This window comes from Orcinus orca, chromosome 1 (genome assembly GCF_937001465.1).
Source record: "Orcinus orca chromosome 1, mOrcOrc1.1, whole genome shotgun sequence".
Classification (NCBI taxonomy): domain Eukaryota; kingdom Metazoa; phylum Chordata; class Mammalia; order Artiodactyla; family Delphinidae; genus Orcinus; species Orcinus orca.
This window is the reverse complement of record NC_064559.1, coordinates 82758190-82775982: the sequence shown is the minus strand read 5'-3', so window position 1 is coordinate 82775982 and position 17793 is coordinate 82758190.

Below are 17793 nucleotides of genomic sequence, written 5' to 3'. Positions count from 1 at the left end.
TCACTGCTGCGTTCATGCCGCTGTACACACGCTTCATTCACTTTCAGAGACGTATAAATCCATAGGTTTTAAGATTCTTACTAGTCAGGTATATTCTTAGGCGTTTAATATGGGGTGTTGAGTCCACTTCGTTGAGCAAGGAGTAGCTCTTGTCTATTACATATTTGGCTTATGGAACGGTATCTGTGCTAATTTCAATCTCTGGTTTTATGCAGCACCCCAACTCACCTTTCCCCTTAAGCAAGCATAAGTTGGTTTTCTACATTTGAGACCCTGTTCTGTTTTGTAATTCAGTTCCTTGTGTACCCAAGTTTACATTCGGTGTAGTTGTGATATCTTATGATGTTTCTTTTTCTGTGTGACTTATTTCACTTAGAATCATCGTACCTGAATCCACTCATTATGCTGCTACGGGCCTGATGACATAGATTTCATTGCTGAGTGATATTGCATTGTACGTAATTACCACAACTTCTTTATCTATTTTTCGCTTTCTGTGATATTGAACTTGTACCCTAAACGAGGTTCTTGTAAACAGAGCCATCCCAAACTTTGGGGTGGCTGTGTCTTTTTTATTTTAATTTCCCTAATCTATAGGACCATAAGTGGAAGTGCCCTAGGCTCTGTTGCTTTGTTTTTTAGATGTTTCAGGAAACACCATACACTTCTCCAGAGTGGCTGTTGGCAATTTACATCCCGCCCATCAGCATAAGAAGGCTCCCAGTTCTCCATGGCCTGTACTGCCTTTCTGGATTTTATAATTTTTTCAGATGGCCCTTTTGACCGGGGGGAAGTGAGACTTCATTGTACTGCAGATTTCCTTTGCAAGTTTGCTTGGTTGGCCAAAAAGGGCGTATGCGTTTTTTCCTGAATATATTCAGAAAAAACACATACGCCCTTTTTGGCCAACTGCATCATTGTGGACGTTCTGCCTCTTTTCCTATGCTTTACATGCAATTCCAGTCTACCTCCTGAAATGGGTTTCCTGCAATTCTGCCCCACTTTCAAGTCCTCTTGGCAGCCTTACTTCAATATATTTTTGGACAATAGCTGTCATTTATAACTCTGCATGTTTGTGAATTACAGTGCCCCTGAGCTCCTTTCTTCAACTCGCTTTCTTGTGAGCTGGCCGCAACACCGCAGGATTGCTTCAGGCCCTAGTGTGGTTCCGGCATGGCACGCTGAGCCTTTGGTTCATTCCTCTTCCTGGTGGGAAATGAGAGTTAAATTTGCCTACCCAGACACCTCCAGCTAGTATCTCATTGGTTCTCCCTATTCCTGTTCATTTTGCGCAGAAATTGCAAACTGGGCCAAACAGGAGGTTAAAGGCACTGACTCTCCAAGTGGGGAGAGTGTTAGTAAAGCGTCTGGAATGTTGCACCGGAGTACCAAGGGACGAAATCTGAGACACATTTGAACATGTTTCCCGATCACACGGTGGATCATACTCTGGGTTCCACATGCATGTTTTAGCTGAAGGAAGAATCCCTTAAACCTGGAGAGTTGAGACCCATGGAATGGGTACCATGCAATATGACTTCAAATGGTCTGCATTTGCTCACCGAACCTCACCAATCCTATCACTGCTGTGCTTATGCCGCTGTACACATGCTTGATTCTCTTTCGGAGACATATAAATCCATAGGTTTTAAGATTCTTACAAGTCAGATATATTCTTAGGCGTTTAATATGGGGTGTTGAGTCCACTTCGTTGAGCAAGGAGTAGCTCTTGTCTATTACATATTTGGCTTATGGAACGGTATCTGTGCTAATTTCAATCTCTGGTTTTATGCAGCACCCCAACTCACCTTTCCCCTTAAGCAAGCATACGTTGGTTTTCTACATTTGAGACCCTGTTCTGTTTTGTAATTCAGTTCCTGTGTAGCCAAGTTTACATTCCGTGTAGTAGTGATATCTTATGATGTTTCTTTTTCTGTGTGACTTATTTCATTTAGAATCATCGTACCTGAATCCACTCATTATGCTGCTACGGTCCTGATGACATAGATTTCATTGCTGAGTGATATTGCATTGTACGTAAGTACCACAACTTCTTTATCCATTTTTCGCTTTCTGTGATATTGAACTTGTACCCTAAACGAGGTTCTTGTAAAGAGAGCCGTCCCAAAATTTGGGGTGGCTGTGTCTTTTTGATTTTAATTTCCCTAAGCTATAGGACCATATGGGGAAGTGCCCTAGGCTCTGTTGCTTTGTTTTTTAGATGTTTCAGGAAACACCATACACTTCTCCAGAGTGGCTGTTGGCAATTTACATCCCGCCCATCAGCATAACAAGGCTCCCAGTTCTCCATGGCCTGTCCTGCCTTTCTGGATTTTACACTTTTTTCAGATGGCCCTTCTGACCAGGGGGAAGTGAGACTTCATTGTAGTGCAGATTTCCTTTGCAAGCTTGCTTGGTTGGCCAAAAAGTGCGTATGCTTTTTTTTCCTGAATATATTCAGGAAAAAACGCATACGCCCTTTTTGGCCAAGTGCATCATTGTGGACGTTCTGCCTCTTTTCCTATGCTTTACATGCAATTCCAGTCTACCTCCTGAAATCGGTTTCCTGCAATTCTGCCCCGCTTTCAAGTCCTCTTGGCAGCCTTACTTCAACATATTTTTGGACGATAGCTGTCATTTATAACTCTACAGGTTGTGAATTACAGTGCCCCTGAGCTCCTTTGTTCAACTCGCTTTCTTGTGAGCTGGCCGCAACACCGCAGGATTGCTTCAGGCCCTAGTGTGGTTCCAGGAAGGCACTCTGAGACTTTGGTTAATTCCTCTTCCTGGAGGGAAATGAGAGTTAAATTTGCCCGTCCAGACACCTCTAGCTAGTTTCTCATCTGCTCTCACTATTCCTGTTCATCTTACGCAGAAATTGCAAACTGGGCCAAACAGGAGGTTAAAGACACTGACTCTCCAAGTGGGGAGAGTGTTAGTAAAGCGTCTGGAATGTTGCACCCGAGTACCAGGGGACAAAAACTGAGACACATTTGAAAACGTTTCCCGATCACACGGTGGATCATACTCTGGGTTCCCCATGCATGTTTTAGCTGAAGGAAGAATCCCTTAAACCTGGAGAGTTGAGACCCATGGAATGGGTACCATGCAATATGACTTCAAAGGGTCTGCATTTGCTCACCGAACCTCACCAATCCTATCACTGCTGTGTTCATGCCGCTGTACACACGCTTCATTCACTTTCAGAGACGTATAAATCCATAGGTTTTAAGATTCTTACTAGTCAGGTATATTCTTAGGCGTTTAATATGGGGTGTTGAGTCCACTTCGTTGAGCAATGAGTAGCTCTTGTCTATTACATATTTGGCTTATGGAACGGTATCTGTGCTAATTTCAATCTCTGGTTTTATGCAGCACCCCAACTCACCTTTCCCCTTAAGCAAGCATAAGTTGGTTTTCTACATTTGAGACCCTGTTCTGTTTTGTAATTCAGTTCCTTGTGTACCCAAGTTTACATTCGGTGTAGTTGTGATATCTTATGATGTTTCTTTTTCTCTGTGACTTATTTCACTTAGAATCATCGTACCTGAATCCACTCATTATGCTGCTACGGGCCTGATGACATAGATTTCATTGCTGAGTGATATTGCATTGTACGTAATTACCACAACTTCTTTATCTATTTTTCGCTTTCTATGATATTGAACTTGTACCCTAAATGAGGTTCTTGTAAACAGAGCCATCCCAAACTTTGGGGTGGCTGTGTCTTTTTTATTTTAATTTCCCTAATCTATAGGACCATAAGTGGAAGTGCCCTAGGCTCTGTTGCTTTGTTTTTTAGATGTTTCAGGAAACACCATACACTTCTCCAGAGTGGCTGTTGGCAATTTACATCCCGCCCATCAGCATAAGAAGGCTCCCAGTTCTCCATGGCCTGTCCTGCCTTTCTGAATTTTACACTTTTTTCAGATGGCCCTTTTGACCGGGGGACAGTGACACTTCATTGTAGTACAGATTTCCTTTGCTAGCTTGCTTGGTTGGCCAAAAAGGGCGTATGCGTTTTTTCCTGAATATATTCAGGAAAAAATGCATACGCACTTTTTGGCCAAGTGCATCATTGTGGACGTTCTGCCTCTTTTCCTATGCTTTACATGCAATTCCAGTCTACCTCCTGAAATGGGTTTCCTGAAATTCTGCCCCACTTTCAAGTCCTCTTGGCAGCCTTACTTCAATATATTTTTGGACAATACCTGTCATTTATAACTCTGCATGTTTGTGAATTACAGTGCCCCTGAGCTCCTTTCTTCAACTCGCTTTCTTGTGAGCTGGCCGCAACACCGCAGGATTGCTTCAGGCCCTAGTGTGGTTCCGGCATGGCACGCTGAGCCTTTGGTTCATTCCTCTTCCTGGTGGGAAATGAGAGTTAAATTTGCCTATCCAGACACCTCCAGCTAGTATCTCATTGGTTCTCCTTATTCCTGTTCATTTTGCGCAGAAATTGCAAACTGGGCCAAACAGGAGGTTAAAGGCACTGACTCTCCAAGTGGGGAGAGTGTTAGTAAAGCGTCTGGAATGTTGCACCCGAGTACCAAGGGACGAAATCTGAGACACATTTGAACATGTTTCCCGATCACACGGTGGATCATACTCTGGGTTCCCCATGCATGTTTTAGCTAAAGGAAGAATCCCTTAAACATGGAGAGTGGAGACCCATGGAATGCGTAGCATGCAATATGACTTCAAGGGGTCTGCATTTGCTCACCGAACCTCACCAATCCTATCACTGCTGCGTTCATGCCGCTGTACACACGCTTCATTCTCTTTCAGAGATGTATAAATCCATAGGTTTTAAGATTCTTACAAGTCAGGTATATTCTTAGGCGTTTAATATGGGGTGTTGAGTCCACTTCGTTGAGCAAGGAGTAGCTCTTGTCTATTACATATTTGGCTTATGGAACGGTACCTGTGCTAATTTCAATCTCTGGTTTTATGCAGCACCCCAACTCACCTTTCCCCTTAAGCAAGCATAAGTTGGTTTTCTACTTTTGAGACCCTGTTCTGTTTTGTAATTCAGTTCCTTGTGTACCCAAGTTTACATTCGGTGTAGTTGTGATATCTTATGATGTTTCTTTTTCTGTGTGACTTATTTCACTTAGAATCATCGTACCTGAATCCACTCATTATGCTGTTACGGGCCTGATAACATAGATTTCATTGCTGAGTGATATTGAATTGTACGTAAGTACCACAACTTCTTTATCCATTTTTCGCTTTCTGTGATATTGAACTTGTACCGTAAACGAGGTTCTTGTAAACAGAGCCGTCCCAAACTTTGGGGTGGCTGTGTCATTTTGATTTTAATTTCCCTAAGCTATAGGACCATAAGTGGAAGTGCCCTAGGCTCTGTGGCTTTGTTTTTTAGATGTTTCAGGAAACACCCTACACTTCTCCAGAGTGGCTGTTGGCAATTTACATCCCGCCCATCAGCAGAACAAGGCTCCCAGTTCTCCATGGCCTGTCCTGCCTTTCTGGATTTTACACTTTTTTCCGATGGCCCTTTTGACCGGGGGGATGTGAGACTTCATTGTAGTGCAGATTTCCTTTGCAAGCTTGCTTGGTTGGCCAAAAGGGCGTATGCGTTTTTTTCCTGAATATATTCAGGAAAAACGCATACGACCTTTTTGGCCAAGTGCATCATTGTGGACGTTCTGCCTCTTTTCCTATGCTTTACATGCAATTCCAGTCTACCTCCTGAAATCGGTTTCCTGCAATTCTGCCCCGCTTTCAAGTCCTCTTGGCAGCCTTACTTCAACATATTTTTGGACGATAGCTGTCATTTATAACTCTGCAGGTTTTTGAATTACAGTGCCCCTGAACTCCTTTGTTCTACTCGCTTTCTTGTGAGCTGGCAGCAACACCGCAGGATTGCTTCAGGCCCTAGTGTGGTTCCAGCAAGGCACTCTCAGCCTTTGGTTAATTCCTCTTCCTGGAGGGAAATGAGAGTTAAATTTGCCCGTCCAGACACCTCTAGCTAGTCTCTCATCTGTTCTCACTATTCCTGTTCATCTTACGCAGAAATTGCAAACTGGGCCAAACAGGAGGTTAAAGACACTGACTCTCCAAGTGGGGAGAGTGTTAGTAAAGCGTCTGGAATGTTGCACCCGAGTACCAGGGGACGAAACCTGAGACACATTTGAACACGTTTCCCGATCACACAGTGGATCATACTCTGGGTTCCCCATGCATGTTTTAGGTGAAGGAAGAATCCCTTAAACATGGAGAGTGGAGACCCATGGAATGCGTAGCATGCAATATGACTTCAAGGGGTCTGCATTTGCTCACCGAACCTCACCAATCCTATCACTGCTGCGTTCATGCCGCTGTACACACGCTTCATTCTCTTTCAGAGATGTATAAATCCATAGGTTTTAAGATTCTTACAAGTCAGGTATATTCTTAGGCGTTTAATATGGGGTGTTGAGTCCACTTCATTGAGCAAGGAGTAGCTCTTGTCTATTACATATTTGGCTTATGGAACGGTATCTGTGCTAATTTCAATCTCTGGTTTTATGCAGCACCCCAACTCACCTTTCCCCTTAAGCAAGCATAAGTTGGTTTTCTACATTTGAGACCCTGTTCTGTTTTGTAATTCAGTTCCTGTGTGGCCAAGTTTATATTCCGTGTAGTAGTGATATCTTATGATATTTCTTTTACTGTGTGACTTATTTCACTTAGAATCATCGTACCTGAATCCACTCATTATGCTGTTATGGGCCTGATGACATAGATTTCAGTGCTGAGTGATATTGCATTGTACGTAAGTACCACAACTTCTTTATCCATTTTTCGCTTTCTGCGATATTGAACTTGTACCGTAAATGAGGTTCTTGTAAACAGAGCCGTCCCAAATTTTGGGGTGGCTGTGTCTTTTTGATTTTAATTTCTCTAAGCTATAGGACCATAAGTGGAAGTGCCCTAGGCTCTGTTGCTTTGTTTTTTGGATGTTTCAGGAGACACCATACACTTCTCCAGAGTGGCTGTTGGCAATTTACATCCCGCCCACCAGCATAACAAGGCTCCCAGTTCTCCATGGCCTGTCCTGCCTTTCTGGATTTTACACTTTTTTCAGATGGCCCTTTTGACCGGGGGACAGTGAGACTTCATTGTTGTGCAGATATCCTTTGCAAGCTTGCTTGGTTGACCAAAAGGGCGTATGCATTTTTTCCTGAATATATTCAGGAAAAAACGCATACACCCTTTTTGTCCAAGTGCATCATTGTGGACGTTCTGCCTCTTTTCCTATGCTTTACATGCAATTCCTGTCTACCTCCTGCAATCCGTTTCATGCAATTCTGCCCCGCATTCAAGTCCTCTTGGCAGCCTTACTTCAATATAGTTTTAGACGATAGCTGTCATTTATAATTCTGCAGGTTTGTGAATTACAGTGCCCCTGAGCTCCTTTCTTCAACTCGCTTTCTTGTGAGCTGGCAGCAACACCGCAGGATTGCTTCAGGCCCTAGTGTGGTTCCGGCATGGCACGCTGAGCCTTTGGTTCATTCCTCTTCCTGGTGGGAAATGAGAGTTAAATTTGCCCGTCCAGACACCTCCAGCTAGTCTCTCATTGGTTCTCCCTATTCGTGATCATTTTCCGCAGAAATTGCAAACTGGGCCAAACAGGAGGTTAAAGGTACTGACTCTCCAAGTGGGGAGAGTGTTAGTAAAGCGTCTGGAATGTTGCACCCGAGTACCAGGGGACGAAAACTGAGACACATTTGAACACGTTTCCAGAACACACGGTGGATCATACTCTGGGTTCCACATGCATGTTTTAGCTGAAGGAAGAATCCCTTAAACCTGGAGAGTTGAGACCCATGGAATGGGTACCATGCAATATGACTTCAAAGGGTCTGCATTTGCTCACCAAACCTCACCAATCCTATCACTGCTGCGTTTATGCCGCTGTACACATGCTTGATTCTCTTTCGGAGACATATAAATCCATAGGTTTTAAGATTCTTACTAGTCAGGTATATTCTTAGGCGTTTAATTTGGGGTGTTGAGTCCACTTCGTTGAGCAAGGAGTAGCTCTTGTCTATTACATATTTGGCTTATGGAACGGTATCTGTGCTAATTTCAATCTCTGGTTTTATGTAGCACCCCAACTCACCTTTCCCCTTAAGCAAGCATAAGTTGGTTTTCTACATTTGAGACCCAGTTCAGTTTTGTAGTTCAGTTCCTGTGTAGCCAAGTTTACATTCCGTGTAGTAGTGATATCTTATGATGTTACTTTTTCTGTGTGACTTATTTCACTTAGAATCATAGTACCTGAATCCACTCATTATGCTGCTACGGACCTGATGACAAAGATTTCATTGCTGAGTGATATTGCATTGTATGTAAGTACCACAACTTCTTTATCCATTTTTCGCTTTCTGTGATATTGAACTTGTACAGTAAACGAGGTTTTTGTAAACAGAGCCATCCCAAATATTGGGGTGGCTGTGTCTTTTTGATTTTAATTTTTCTAAGCTATAGCACCATAAGAGGAAGTGCCCTAGGCTCTGTTGCTTTGTTTTTTAGATGTTTCAGGAAACACCATACACTTCTCCAGAGTGGCTGTTGGCAATTTACATCCTGCCATCAGCATAACAAGGCTCCCAGTTCTCCATGGCCTGTCCTGCCTTTCTGGATTTTACCTTTTTTCAGATGGCCCTTTTGACCGGGGGGCTGAGAGACTTCATTGTAGTGCATATTTCCATTACAAGCTTGCTTGTTTGGCCAAAAGTGGCGTATGCGTTTTTTCCTGAATATATTCAGGAAAAAACGCATACGCCCTTTTTGGCCAAGTGCATCATTGTGGACGTTCTGCCTCTTTTCCTATTCTTTACATGCAATTCCCTTCTACCTCCTCAAATCGTTTTCCTGCAATTCTGCCCCGCTTTCAAGTCCTCTTGGCAGCCTTACTTCAATATATTTTTGGACGATAGCTCTCATTTATAACTCTGCAGGTCTGTGAATTACAGTGCCCCTGAGCTCCTTTCTTCAACTCGCTTTCTTGTGAGCTGGCCGCAAAACCTCAGGATTGCTTCAGGCCCTAGTGTGGTTCCGGCATGGCACGCTGAGCCTTTGGTTAATTCCTCTTCCTGGTGGGAAATGAGAGTTAATTTGCCCGTCCAGACACCTCCAGCTGGTCTCTAATTGGTTCTCCCTATTCCTGTTCTTCTTCCACAGAAATTGCAAACTGGGCAAAACAGGAGGTTAAAGGCACTGACTCTCCAAGTGGGGAGAGTGTTAGTAAAGCGTTTGGAATGTTGCACCCCAGTACCAGGGGACGAAAACTGAGACACATTTGAACACGTTTCACGGTCACACGGTGGATCATACTCTGGGTTCCACATGCAAGTTTTAGCTGAAGGAAGAATCCCTTAAACCTGGAGAGTTGAGACCCATGGAATGGGTTGCATGCAATATGACTTCAAAGGGTCTGCATTTGCTCACCGAACCTCACCAATCCTATCACTGCTGCGTTTATGCCACTATACACACGCTTGTTTCTCTTTCAGAGACATATAAATCCATAGGTTTTAAGATTCTTACTAGTCAGGTATATTCTTAGGCGTTTAATATGGGGTGTTGAGTCCACTTCGTTGAGCAAGGAGTAGCTCTTGTCTGTTACATATTTGGCTTATGGAATGGTATCTGTGCTAATTTCAATCTCTGGTTTTATGTAGCACCCCAACTCACCTTTCCCCTTAAGCAAGCATAAGTTGGTTTTCTACATTTGAGACCCTGTTCTGTTTTGTAATTCAGTTCCTGTGTAGCCAAGTTTAAATTCCGTGTATTAGTGATATCTTATGATGTTTCTTTTTCTGTGTGACTTATTTCACTTAGAATCATCGTACCTGAATCCACTCATTATGCTGCTACGGGCCTGATGACATAGATTTCATTGCTGAGTGATATTGCATTGTACGTAATTACCACAACTTCTATATCTATTTTTCGCTTTCTGTGATATTTAACTTGTACCGTAAACGAGGTTCTTGTAAACAGAGCCATCCGAAATTTTGGGGTGGCTGTGTCTTTTTTATTTTAATTTCCCTAATCTATAGGACCATAAGTGGAAGTGCCCTAGGCTCTGTTGCTTTGTTTTTTAGATGTTTCAGGAAACACCATACACTTCTCCAGAGTGGCTGTTGGCAATTTACATCCCGCCCATCAGCATAAGAAGGCTCCCAGTTCTCCATGGCCTGTCCTGTCTTTCTGAATTTTACACTTTTTTCAGATGGCCCTTTTGACCGCGGGGCAGTGAGACTTCATTGTAGTACAGATTTCCTTTGCTAGCTTGCTTGGTTGGCCAAAAAGGGCGTATGCGTTTTTTCCACAATATATTCATGAAAAAATGCATACGCCCTTTTTGGCCAAGTGCATCATTGTGGACGTTCTGCCTCTTTTCCTATGCTTTACATGCAATTCCAGTCTACCTCCTGAAATGGGTTTCCTGCAATTCTGCCCCACTTTCAAGTCCTCTTGGCAGCCTTACTTCAATATATTTTTGGACAATAGCTGTCATTTATAACTCTGCATGTTTGTGAATTTCAGTGCCCCTGAGCTCCTTTCTTCAACTCGCTTTCTTGTGAGCTGGCCGCAACACCGCAGGATTGCTTCAGGCCCTAGTGTGGTTCCGGCATGGCACGCTGAGCCTTTGGTTAATTCCTCTTCCTGGTGGGAAATGAGAGTTAAATTTGCCCGTCCAGACACCTGCAGCTAGTCTCTCATTGGTTCTCCCTATTCCTGTTCATCTTCTGCAGAACTTGCAAAATGGGCCAAACAGGAGGTTAAAGGCACTGACTCTCCAAGGGGGAGATTGTTAGTAAAGCGTCTGGAATGTTGCCCCCGAGTACCAGGGGACGAAATCTGAGACACATTTGAACATGTTTCCCGATCACACGGTGGATCATTCTCTGGGTTCCACATGCATGTTTTAGCTGAAGGAAGAATCCCTTAAACCTGGAGAGTTGAGACCCATGGAATGGGTACCAGGCAATATGACTTCAAAGGGTCTGCATTTGCTCACCGAACCTCACCAATCCTATCACTGCTGCGCTTATGCCGCCATACACACGCTTGATTCTCTTTCGGAGACATATAAATCCATAGGTTTTAAGATTCTTACAAGTCAGGTATATTCTTAGGCGTTTAATATGGGGTGTTGAGTCCACTTCGTTGAGCAAGGAGTAGCTCTTGTCTATTACATATTTGGCTTATGGAACGGTATCTGTGCTAATTTCAATCTCTGATTTTATGCAGCACCCCAACTCACTTTTCCCCTTAAGCAAGCATAAGTTGGTTTCTACATTTGAGACCCTGTTCTGTTTTGTAATTCAGTTCCTGTGTGGCCAAGTTTACATTCCGTGTAGTAGTGATATCTTATGATATTTCTTTTTCTGTGTGACTTATTTCACTTAGAATCATCGTACCTGAGTCCACTCATTATGCTGCTATGGGCCTGATGACATAGATTTCATTGCTGAGTGATATTGAATTGTACGTAAGTACCACAACTTCTTTATCCATTTTTCGATTTATGTGATATTGAACTTGTACCGTAAATGAGGTTCTTGTAAACAGAGCCGTCCCAAACTTTGGGGTGGCTGTGTCTTTTTTATTTTAATTTCCCTAAGCTATAGGACCATAAGTGGAAGTGCCCTAGGCTCTGTTGCTTTGTTTTTTGGATGTTTCAGGAAACACCATACACTTCTCCAGAGTGGCTGTTGGCAATTTACATCCCGCTCACCAGCATAACAAGGCTCCTAGTTCTCCATGGCCTGTCCTGCCTTTCTGGATTTTACACTTTTTTCAGATGGCCCTTTTGACCGGGGGACAGTGAGACTTCATTGTTGTGCAGATTTCCTTTGCAAGCTTGCTTGGTTGGCCATAAAGGGCGTATGCGTTTTTTTCCTGAATATATTCAGGAAAAAACGCATACACCCTTTTCGTCCAAGTGCATCATTGTGGACGTTCTGCCTCTTTTCCTATGCTTTACATGCAATTCCTGTCTACCTCCTGCAATCCGTTTCATGCAATTCTGCCCCGCTTTCAAGTCGTCTTGGCAGCCTTACTTCAATATAGTTTTGGACGATAGCTGTCATTTATAATTCTGCAGGTTTGTGAATTACAGTGCCCCTGAGCTCCTTTCTTAAACTCGCTTTCTTCTGAGCTGGCAGCAACACCGCAGGACTGCTTCAGGCCCTAGTGTGGTTCCGGCATGGCATGCTGAGCCTTTGGTTCATTCCTCTTCCTGGTGGGAAATGAGAGTTAAATTTGCCCGTCCAGACACCTCCAGCTAGTCTCTCATTGGTTCTCCCTATTCCTGTTCATCTTCCGCAGAAATTGCAAACTGGGCCAAACAGGAGGTTAAAGGTACTGACTCTCCAAGTGGGGAGAGTGTTAGTAAAGCGTCTGGAATGTTGCACCCGAGTACCAGGGGACGAAAACTGAGACACATTTGAACACGTTTCCCGATCACACGGTGGATCATACTCTGGGTTCCACATGCATGTTTTAGCTGAAGGAAGAATCCCTTAAACCTGGAGAGTTGAGACCCATGGAATGGGTACCAGGCAATATGACTTCAAAGGGTCTGCATTTGCTCACCGAACCTCACCAATCCTATCACTGCTGCGCTTATGCCGCCATACACACGCTTGATTCTCTTTCGGAGACATATAAATCCATAGGTTTAAGATTCTTTCTAGTCAGGTATATTCTTAGGCGTTTAATATGGGGTGTTGAGTCCATTTCGTTGATCAAGGAGTAGCTCTTGTCTGTTACATATTTGGCTTATGGAACGGTATCTGTGCTCATTTCAATCTCTGGTTTTATGCAGCGCCCCAACTCACCTTTCGCCTTAATCAAGCATATGTTGGTTTTCTACATTTGAGACCGTGTTCTGTTTTGTAATTCAGTTCCTGTGTTGCCAAGTTTGCATTCCGTGTATTAGTGATATCTTATGATGGTTCTTTTTCTGTGTGACTTATTTCACTTAGAATCATCGTAACTGAATCCACTCATTATGCTGCTACGGGCCTGATAACATAGATTTCATTGCTGAGTGATATTGAATTGTACGTAAGTACCACAACTTCTTTATCCATTTTTCGCTTTATGTGATATTGAACTTGTACTGTAAACGAGGTTCTTGTAAACAGAGCCGTCTGAATCTTTGGGGTAGCTGTGTCTTTTTGATTTTAATTTCCCTAAGCTATAGGACCATAAGTGGAAGTGCCCTAGGCTCTGTGGCTTTGTTTTTTAGATGTTTCAGGAAACACCATACACTTCTCCAGAGTGGCTGTTGGCAATTTACATCCCGCCCATCAGCAGAACAAGGCTCCCAGTTCTCCATGGCCTGTCCTGCCTTTCTGGATTTTACACTTTTTTCCGATGGCCCTTTTGACCGGGGGGATATGAGACTTCATTGTAGTGCAGATTTCCTTTGCAAGCTTGCTTGGTTGGCCAAAAAGGGCGTATGCGTTTTTTTCCTGAATATATTCAGGAAAAAACGCATACGCCCTTTTTGGCCAAGTGCATCATTGTGGACGTTCTGCCTCTTTTCCTATGCTTTACATGCAATTCCAGTCTACCTCCTGAAATCGGTTTCCTGCAATTCTGCCCCGCTTTCAAGTCCTCTTGGCAGCCTTACTTCAACATATTTTTGGACGATAGCTGTCATTTATAACTCTGCAGTTTTGTGAATTACAGTGCCCCTGAGCTCCTTTGTTCAACTCGCTTTCTTGTGAGCTGGCAGCAACACCGCAGGATTGCTTCAGGCCCTAGTGTGGTTCCAGCAAGGCACTCTGAGCCTTTGGTTAATTCCTCTTCCTGGAGGGAAATGAGAGTTAAATTTGCCCGTCCAGACACCTCTAGCTAGTCTCTCATCTGTTCTCACTATTCCTGTTCATTTTCCGCAGAAATTGCAAACTGGGCCAAACAGGAGGTTAAAGGCACTGACTCTCCAAGTGGGGAGAGTGTTAGTAAAGCTTCTGGAATGTTGCACCCGAGTACCAGGGGACGAAACCTGAGACAAATTTGAACACGTTTCCCGATCACAGAGTGGATCATACTCTGGGTTCCCCATGCATGTTTTAGCTGAAGGAAGAATCCCTTAAACATGGAGAGTGGAGACCCATGGAATGCGTAGCATGCAATATGACTTCAAGGGGTCTGCATTTGCTCACCGAACCTCACCAATCCTATCACTGCTGCGTTCATGCCACTGTACACACGCTTCATTCTCTTTCAGAGATGTATAAATCCATAGGTTTTAAGATTCTTACAAGTCAGGTATATTCTTAGGCGTTTAATATGGGGTGTTGAGTCCACTTCATTGAGCAAGGAGTAGCTCTTGTCTATTACATATTTGGCTTATGGAACGGTATCTGTGCTAATTTCAATCTCTGATTTTATGCAGCACCCCAACTCACCTTTCCCCTTAAGCAAGCATAAGTTGGTTTTCTACATTTGAGACCCTGTTCTGTTTTGTAATTCAGTTCCTGTGTAGCCAAGTTTACATTCCGTGTAGTAGTGATATCTTATGATGTTTCTTTTTCTGTGTGACTTATTTCACTTAGAATCATCGTACCTGAATCCACTCATTATGCTGCTACAGGCCTGATGACATAGATTTCATTGCTGAGTAATATTGAATTGTACGTAAGTACCACAACTTCTTTATCCATTTTTCGCTTTATGTGATATTGAACTTGTACCATAAATGAGGTTCTTGTAAACAGAGCTGTCCCAAACTTTGGGGTGGCTGTGTCTTTTTTATTTTAAATTCTCTAATCTATAGGACCATAAGTGGAAGTGCCCTAGGCTCTGTTGCTTTGTTTTTTGGATGTTTCAGGAAACACCATACACTTCTCCAGAGTGGCTGTTGGCAATTTACATCCCGCCCACCAGCATAACAAGGCTCCCAGTTCTCCATGGCCTGTCCTGCCTTTCTGGATTTTACACTTTTTTCAGATGGCCCTTTTGACCGGGGGACAGTGAGACTTCATTGTTGTGCAGATATCCTTTGCAAGCTTGCTTGGTTGGCCATAAAGGGCGTATGCATTTTTTCCTGAATATATTCAGGAAAAAACGCATACACCCTTTTTGTCCAAGTGCATCATTGTGGACGTTCTGCCTCTTTTCCTATGCTTTACATGCAATTCCTGTCTACCTTCTGCAATCCGTTTCATGCAATTCTGCCCCGCTTTCAAGTCGTCTTGGCAGCCTTACTTCAATATAGTTTTGGACAATAGCTGTCATTTATAATTCTGCAGGTTTGTGAATTACAGTGCCCCTGAGCTCCTTTCTTAAACTCGCTTTCTTCTGAGCTGGCAGCAACACCGCAGGACTGCTTCAGGCCCTAGTGTGGTTCCGGCATGGCAGGCTGAGCCTTTGGTTCATTCCTCTTCCTGGTGGGAAATGAGAGTTAAATTTGCCCGTCCAGACACCTCCAGCTAGTCTCTCATTGGTTCTCCCTATTCCTGTTCATCTTCCGCAGAAATTGCAAACTGGGCCAAACAGGAGGTTAAAGGCACTGACTCTCCAAGTGGGGAGAGTGTTAGTAAAGCGTCTGGAATGTTGCACCCGAGTACCAGGGGACGAAAACTGAGACACATTTGAACATGTTTCCCGATCACACGGTGGATCATACTCTGGGTTCCACATGCATGTTTTAGCTGAAGGAAGAATCCCTTAAACCTGGAGAGTTGAGACCCATGGAATGGGTACCATGCAATATGACTTCAAAGGGTCTGCATTTGCTCACCGAACCTCACCAATCCTATCACTGCTGCGTTTATGCCGCTGTACACACGCTTGATTCTCTTTCGGAGACATATAAATCCATAGGTTTTAAGATTCTTACTAGTCAGGTATATTCTTAGGCGTTTAATATGGGGTGTTGAGTCCACTTCGTTGAGCAAGGAGTAGCTCTTGTCTATTACATATTTGGCTTATGGAACGGTATCTGTGCTAATTTCAATCTCTGGTTTTATGTAGCACCCCAACTCACCTTTCCCCTTAAGCAAGCATAAGTTGGTTTTCTACATTTGAGACCCTGTTCTGTTTTGTAATTCAGTTCCTGTGTAGCCAAGTTTACATTCCGTGTAGTAGTGATATCTTATGATGTTTCTTTTTCTGTGTGTCTTATTTCACTTAGAATCATCGTACCTGAATCCACTCATTATGCTGCTACGGGCTTGATGACATAGATTTCATTGCTGAGTGATATTGCATTGTATGTAACTACCACAACTTCTTTATCCATTTTTCGCTTTCTGTGATATTGATCTTGTACCGTAAACGAGGTTCTTGTAAACAGAGCCATCCCAAACTTTGGGGTGGCTGTGCCTTTTTGATGTTAATTTCTCTAAGCTATAAGACCATAAGAGGAAGTGCCGTAGGCTCTGTTGCTTTGTTTTTTAGATGTTTCAGGAAACACCATACACTTCTCCAGAGTGGCTGTTGGCAATTTACATCCTGCCATCAGCATAACAAGGCTCCCAGTTCTCCATGGCCTGTCCTGCCTTTCTGGATTTTACCTTTTTTCCGATGGCCCTTTTGACCGGGGGGCAGTGACACTTCATGTAGTGCAGATTTCCATTACAAGCTTGCTTGGTTGGCCAAAAAGGGCGTATGCGTTTTTTCCTGAATATATTCAGGAAAAAACGCATATGCCCTTTTTGGCCAAGTGCATCATTGTGGACGTTCTGCCTCTTTTCCTATGCTTTACATGCAATTCCAGTCTACCTCCTGAAATCCGTTTCATGCAATTCTGCCCCGCTTTCAAGTCCTCTTGGCAGCCTTACTTCAATATAGTTTTGGACGATAGCTGTCATTTATAATTCTGCAGGTTTGTGAATTACAGTGCCCCTGAGCTCCTTTCTTCAACTCGCTTTGTTGTGAGCTGGCAGCAACACCGCAGGATTGCTTCAGGCCCTAGTGTGGTTCCGGCATGGCACGCTGAGCCTTTGGTTAATTCCTTTTCCTGGTGGGAAATGAGAGTTAATTTGCCCGTCCAGACACCTCCAGCTAGTCTCTCATTGGTTCTCCCTATTCCTGTTCATCTTCCACAGAAATTGCAAACTGGGCCAAACAGGAGGTTAAAGGCACTGACTCTCCAAGTGGGGAGAGTGTTAGTAAAGCGTTTGGAATGTTGCACCCCAGTACCAGGGGACGAAAACTGAGACACATTTGAACACGTTTCCCGGTCACACGGTGGATCATACTCTGGGTTCCACATGCATGTTTTAGCTGAAGGAAGAATCCCTTAAACCTGGAGAGTTGAGACCCATGGAATGGGTACCATGCAATATGACTTCAAAGGGTCTGCATTTGCTCACCGAACCTCACCAATCCTATCACTGCTGCGTTTATGCCGCTGTACACACGCTTGTTTCTCTTTCGGAGACATATAAATCCATAGGTTTTAAGATTCTTACTAGTCAGGTATATTCTTAGGCGTTTAATATGGGGTGTTGAGTCCACTTCGTTGAGCAAGGAGTAGCTCTTGTCTATTACATATTTGGCTTATGGAATGGTATCTGTGCTAATTTCAATCTCTGTTTTTATGTAGCACCCCAACTCACCTTTCCCCTTAAGCAAGCATAAGTTGGTTTTCTACATTTGAGACCCTGTTCTGTTTTGTAATTCAGTTCCTGTGTAGCCAAGTTTACATTCCGTGTATTAGTGATATCTTATGATGTTTCTTTTTCTGTGTGACTTATTTCACTTAGAATCATCGTACCTGAATCCACTCATTATGCTGCTATGGGTCTGATG